Below are 7,325 nucleotides of genomic sequence, written 5' to 3'. Positions count from 1 at the left end.
ATGACCTTACATGAAGAGAATCCACTGTAAATCTATCAAGTAAGAAATGCGATGCTAAATTTACCTCAGGAGTCAGATGCACAAAGCAGCTATGTGATGAGAAAAGAAGGAATAGGCTGTGAAATTTCTATTCCATCAATCTTTTTGGCATATTTTGTTTTTAGCTGTGCAATTTTTATTAGGCTGGCCAAAAAAAATCCATTACATTTTTTGTCAGTATGATGGCTCTGGTCATGCTTAGTTGTCTTTAACTTCATTTCAAACAGTTTTGTTAGATTGTACTGTGACAGCTGTCATATCAGCATTAAAAAAAACATCAATTGCCAAATTTTTGTGCAGCCATTTTAATATCAAAGATGCAAAAAATGCAGCATTTGTGTCATATTATGCTTTACCATTTCAAGAAAGATAAATATGCAACTGAAATGCAAAGCAAGATTTGTGCATTGTATGGAGAAGGTGCTCTGACTGATCAAACTTGATCAGTCAAAAGTGGTTTGTGAAGCCTCTTGGTATACAATGGGCATTTTGGCCAAATAACTTTTTAAAGATTTTATTTATTTATAGAGAAGGGAAGGGAGAAAGAGATGGAGAGAAACATCAATGTGTGGTTGCCTCCCACGTGTCCCCCACTGGGAACCTGTGCAACCCAGGCATGTGCCCTGACTGGTAATTGAACCAGCAACCTCTCGGTTCACAGATCCATGCTCCATCCACTGAGCCACACCAGCCAGGGTTGGTCAAGTAATTCTTTGCTGTGGGACCAACTGATGCAGTGGGAGATGTTTAGCAGGACCCTGGCCTCTACCCACTAGACGCCAATTGCAGGAAATACTCAAAATATCCAAATCAATAAAGTTATTGGTAAAAAATGTGTCTTATTTTACAGAATAATGTAACACTTAGGAAAAGTTGAGGGTTTGAGGAAGAATCCAAGCTGAAGTTCCTGAGGCCCGAGGAACTGGCTTGAACCAGGGATGGGGGTGGTGGTGACATGGGGTCAGAAGTGATTTCAGAGACACTTTTAGCACTGGCCGCCTGCCAGCGGTTTTCCTATCTGTCCCTGTCCCCACCTACATCCAACTGTTCCAGTCCTGTCAGAGCCTACTGGGTCCAGGCTGTTTTGGAGGAGGGGGACCTTGTGGAGCAGGGACTGGGGAGAATAACTGCAGCCCCACTTCCTCCTAAACCAGCCTTCAAATCAGTGCTGGATTAGAATTTTACACCGAGGATCTAGAGGTACAGTGTTAATTTCTGTCTGTCACAGCTCCCCTCTGGAACTCCTCAAGTAGTAGTACTGGCAGGGCAGAGTTTGGGCATTCCTAGGTTCCTGCCTGCAATTCAATCACATCAAAGAACAATAAAACCTCTCCACTTTAAAACTCTAGCCAGATATGCAAAATACACAAAACCACTTCATATTCTAAGTATCTTATATTCTCCAAGGGGCAAGAGAGGCTCACCCTGCTGTGTCAAATCCTTGCAGGGTGAAGGAAGACAGGTTAAAAATGGTGTCAGGTGAGGGGTGGCTGGGTGAAAAAAGTGAAGGGATTGAGAGGTGCCAATTGGTAGTTACAGACCAGTCACAGGGTTGTAAATCATAGTACAGGGATGACAGTCAGTAATGTGGTAACTATGCCTGGGGCCAGGTGGGAACTGGAAGTATGGGGCGGGGGACTACGCTATAGAGTACGCGGTTGTCTCTGACCCCTCCACTCTACATCTGAAACTCACACAGAACAATGTGTTGAGGGCTGTAACTGAAAGGTAAAATATGTAAATAAATGCAATCAAGTTTCGGATCCTTTTAAAAATCAAAAACCAGAAAACAGCCCCGCAGGGGATGCACAGTTCTCAACTACATTCCAGAGAGTAGCATACATTTCCTTAATGTCCACTCAAACCTGAATTTATATCCATCTAACTGCCTCAGCCAAGTCACTAACCCTGCTTTTGTCACCACTATCTTATTTACTGACAAATTCGAACCTTTTTTGCAGACTCTAAAAAAAGGTTGAAACCCAAAAAGAAACTATTTGAATTATCCCCACCAGTTAATGTGAAAATGATAAAAATGAAAAAGCAAAAAGGTACAAAGTTGTAACATGACTTTAAAAGCTTTATGAGTTTCACTGTATTTTTACATAATTGTTAACTTTGTAAAGGCCACTTAATTGACAGTGTTTGAGCAAGACTAGGAATCTGGGGACCTGCAAAAGCCTCAGGGTATACACTCTGTGATTTTCCAGACTCTATACCATAAAGGACATTTCCATCATATGAACAAGGGTCCTTCTTCTGGAGTTCACTGACTTGAGACCAAGGCCCTGACATAAATCTGTGCCTCTGTCTTTATCTGCATGGGGTGAGCTGATCTGGGGCTGCTTGCCAGTAAGCCCTCTGTGTATCAGCCCAAACTACAGCATTGTTAGTGCAGTTTACAGGCTGGTGGGTGTGTTTGTCTCTGCCCGCTGGATACCACACAAGCAGACAGGCATTCATGTCAAGGCTATTCGTTGCTCTCACCTTTCCTTGTGTCTACATGTTGTTAAGGTAGGTCTCTACCATGACCTATCAATTCTGGGAGAATGAGTCATGAACCTCCTGCAAGTATCTGCAACTCAAGTGACATTCTAATGGATCAGATGGGACAAATACCAAGGCTTACAATATAGCAGGCTCACAAGGTCCAAGGGCTAAGGACATTTTCAAGTAAATCCAATTCCTAATGTTTTCAAATAGTTACCTACACAATGAACACAGCAGCTTATCTAAAAATACGAGTTTATACTCAGTTGTAGGCATAAACAGAATCAGGGCACAATTGTTTTATGTGTACTTTCATCTCAAAAAGGTGAAATATCTTACTGCTGGTAAATTTAAGGTCTTTCTTAAGTACATATAAACTAGTTAGTAGAGTGCTAATGCATTAACCTTGTTAAGAACATTCAGATTAGATTTAAACCCATCCTATCCTTTTATTTTAGCTTGCATTTCCCCACATTCTATCCTTCACTTAGACAGTATGCATGTGGCCCAGACCTGTCACTACTTGTGTGACATCAGGCCACTCATCTTTAGAAAGCAACCTACTTCTTAGGCATTTTAAGGGGATTAATAGTTAATGTGGTTAGAATAATGCTTGGCTCTAGTCTCTAGAATTACTCATAATGCTAATGCAGGAACTCCAGTCTCATGCAAAATGTTCAGACTGCCCTGGGGATCCCCAGATGGCTCATGAGTAAGGCCTGCCCACTCATAGGAGGCACTTGCTTCCTCCCAAACAGCTCGCTTTTATGGAATTTCCCACCTCTGTGCTTAAGGCACAGAGCAGCCACAGGCGATGTCTCCTCACAACTGCTGACACTGGTGACCAGTGAAATGATCACGCTCATTAGCGTCCCTACCAAGGTCTCTCCGTGCTTCTCATACTGCTTTGACTATTACTGCTCTTGCCTTTCTCTGAATTCTAGGTACTGCAATCACCATAGTTACCTTGGCTAGTTCCATCCACAGGGACCCATGCTTGCTGAGTACACTTGCCTTATTCTCAATCTTTTAAGGTAAGCTGTACCTTGTCAGAAAATCTTCCTTCTCTCATGCAAATAAGGATCGCCTGGACTTCCCACACTGGTCCACTAGACATGGCTGAATTCCAGCTTATGCTCGTGTAGGAATCTATAACTTATTAAATTGTAATTTAATGTACCATTATGTGGATAATTTATTCACTCCAGTAATGTTTAGTTAAGTGCCAAAGTGCTATTCCCCTACTACCATATTATGCTGTGTATAATGCACACCCACATTTTTGGCCCAAACTTTTAGGAAAGAAATCTTTTTTTAATCCATTTTTTATTTATATTTAGAAAGAAACAAAACCAATTATCATATTCCACAATGTCATCTTGCATATGGATATTGTTATTACTTTCTAGAATTACACTTTTAACACAAGCATAAATAAAAGAATTAAAACACATATAGATATGGAATTAGTACTGTCCACATATAAGGCACATCCTTATTTTTCACTCAAAAAATGTGGGCAAAAAAGTGCACATTATACATAGCAAAATGCGGTATATTTAAGCTGACCATTACTTATTGGACATGTTATCCATTATTATTGTAAACGACACTAAATTAAATATTCCAAATACGCAGTCTTCCACGTTAAAAAAAAACTTTAATATAAGAATGTTGAGACTTCACTATTGGCAAATCTGAAAGATTTGCAAATCTTAAGAACACAAGTATAAACTTGTAAAGTTTAAGAAATTATGAGCCCTGGCTAGTGTAGCTTAGTGGATTGAGCACGGGCCTGCGAACCAGACAATTGCGGTTCGATTCCCAGTCAGGGCACATACCAGGGTTCCCTGCAGGCCAGTTCCCAGCAGGGGACGCATGAAAGGCAACCATACATTGATGTTTCTTTCCCTCTCTCCTTCCCTTCCCCTCTAAAGATAAATAAAATCTTAAAAAAAAAAAAAAAGAAATTATGGTCCTCTGAAACCCTTCAGTTTCCACTCCCATATACTTCCACATTGTCAACAAATTCTGGCAATAAGTATGTCAGAAAAAGAGATCAATTAAGCCATAATATATCCCTAACTATAGAACATCATGCAATAGCTATAAAGAATGAGGAAGGTCCTTAACTACTGACAAAGACCTTCAAATTATGAGTTTTGCAAATTGCAGGGTATCAATAATCTTATGTTAAAAGAAACAATGCATTTCGACATGCACACATATGGAGGTGACCAGTAGCCAGTAAACCATCAACAGTAGTTAACTGTGAAGAAACAAATGAGTAAGGGGGTGGGGAGGAATGAGAGTTATGGGGATCAGTAGAAAAAAGCTAGTCAAGATGATTTTGTTTAAATTTTATGAGAATGTAGTTGTATATGTATCACGTGATTGTAAACGTAATTAGAGCACCCAGAAAAAGGTGTGATATTTCAAAATCATCAAAATTAGGTTACTGTTCTCAACAATTGCCCCTTCTAGTAGTATAATCTTGACCACTAATAAATTTCCACTTGCGGTTTATCCCTCAAGACGTTCCATCAGGCTTTCATAAATTTCATTGTTATGACTTAAGCAGAGAGAAATTTTGATATGTCTGAGCTCCCAAGTATTTGGTCCTACGTAAGAATCCTTCGGTATATTAAGTAACTGTAAAAAGTCTCATATAGGGAACTGGAAAGGGCAGCCCTGCTGGCTGAACTGGGGGGTAAAGTAAATGAATGATTATCAGATTACACATGCAAAGAATTTGAGTTTCCCAGGAGAAGAGAATGTGCAGAATACCACCTCATATAGAAGGTGTGACAGAGTCAAGCAAAAATCAAGAGATGAAAAAGTCATTGCATTTGCTGGGGAATAAGATAGTTTCAATATATCCCCCCACAGAATATTAACTATAAAGGGGAAAAACAACTTTACAGTGGAGAAATCTGGTGGACACCTTAGCCAAATAATAAGATACAAGCAGTAATGGGACAAAATGACATCATGTGTCTTCCCATGTAACTGATGCAGAAGTTTAGTGTTTCTGACAAAATGCATAACAAAAAGCATGAGGAAACAATCAGAATAATCCAAATTAATAAAAAGCTGGCATGTACTCTTCTTAAAGACAAAAAGGAATTTTTCCAAATTGAACTGAAGAGATGGTGACAGCTGATTGCTGTCAGTGACCAGGAACAGGGAGACAGGTCCAGCATTTAGACGTGTGGCTCAATTCGAACAGACTGCCTATTACATGCTATCCCAACCTTGAAAGTCCTCAATTTGATTAATTATAGTACGGTTGTACAAGAGAATAGCCTTATCCTTAAGGAGATCCAAACGAAAATATCTGAAGGTGAAGGGGTATTCTTGCAATTTAACTTCCAATGGTTCAGCAAGTAATACTCAATACATATAAGAAAGCAAATGAGTGGTGAACCCAAGGGGTACAACAAGATCTTTAGGGTAGCACTCCTGCTTCTTCTCTAGAAGTTTGAAACCTCTTTAAAATAATGTTTAAGTGCCTTTCTTAAGATTTGCTGTTTCCTACTACTTGGGTTGACTCTCCTTGACTATAAATGTTTAGGCATCCAGAAAAATACCCTAAAATCTGTCTGTGAACCAAACGATTTCCCCATTACAAAAACCTTTTAAATTCAGTAAAACTGTCTACTGATTACCAAAAACAAGAAACAAATCTCACACACAGTTCTTGGATTACACAATGAAGGACTGACTGTTCGCCCTACTGAGGACCACATAATGTTTTAGGTGCTTGAATTAAATAGTGAACATAAAAGCATCCTCAGTCTCAAGATTATAATGCAGACTCCTAAGTAGTATATGGGCTACACTTTAAAAGCTCACTATTTTTCACTATTTTTGAGCCCTGGCCAGGAAACTCAGTTGGTTAAACTGTCATCCCAATACACCAAGATTGCAGGTCTGACCCCCAGTCAGGGTGCAACCAATAAAGGCATAAAGAAGCAACCAATAAAGGCATAAATGAGTGAAGCAACAAACTCTGTTTCTCTCTCTCTGAAGCCAATAAATTTTTTTTAAATTTTTTTACTTAAAAAAAAAAAAAAGCTTATTTTGCATGCAGGACAACCAGGTGAATTATACAACTTCATCACACTGATAGTTAAAGCACTTTATGTATTTTAGGACACTTAATTTGGTTATCTAGTAAGAGATCTTAAAATTGTAGGCCAACCACTAGGTTAAATGTTTAGTAAGCATTTAACATTCATAGCCACTCTACAGATAGATGTCCCCATTTTATAGATAAAGAAACAGGTTTATTAAAATTTAAAATGATTTGTCCAACTATAGTAAGATAGCTCTATTGTGAACCCCTCTAACTAGGCCCTGAAGAGCACATAATACAGCGAGCATCAAAATCCTTTGAAAAGGCTATTTCTTAACATTGAAAAGTTCCCTCATCAGCAAACATGAGCATTGTTCTTAGCACCTTCACTACACTGCCTTCATGGAACTGAAGAGCTATAAAGTATCCCTCCGAGTAGCTCATACTACTACTATACCAGGGCCAAGCCCTGACTGAGACGTTAGGGAGGAAAAGGTTAATAATAAATGTATGACACAGGTAAAAATCCTAACGGGGGTAAACCTCTGGGAAAACAGCAAGGGACAAGAGAAGGACACTACAATCATTCTGATTCATTAAAGATAACAAACCAAATCAGACATCAATAGCATGTATGTATTCAGCCCTGGCTGGTGTAGCTCAGTGGACTCAGTGGACCAAAGCAAAAGGTCACTGGTTCGATTTCCAGTCACAGAAC

The sequence above is a fragment of the Artibeus jamaicensis genome, unplaced genomic scaffold (assembly GCF_021234435.1).
Source record: "Artibeus jamaicensis isolate MK-2021 breed Jamaican fruit bat unplaced genomic scaffold, CSHL_Jam_final contig_889, whole genome shotgun sequence".
In the NCBI taxonomy this organism is placed as follows: Eukaryota; Metazoa; Chordata; class Mammalia; order Chiroptera; family Phyllostomidae; genus Artibeus; species Artibeus jamaicensis.
This window is presented reverse-complemented; position numbering follows the sequence as displayed.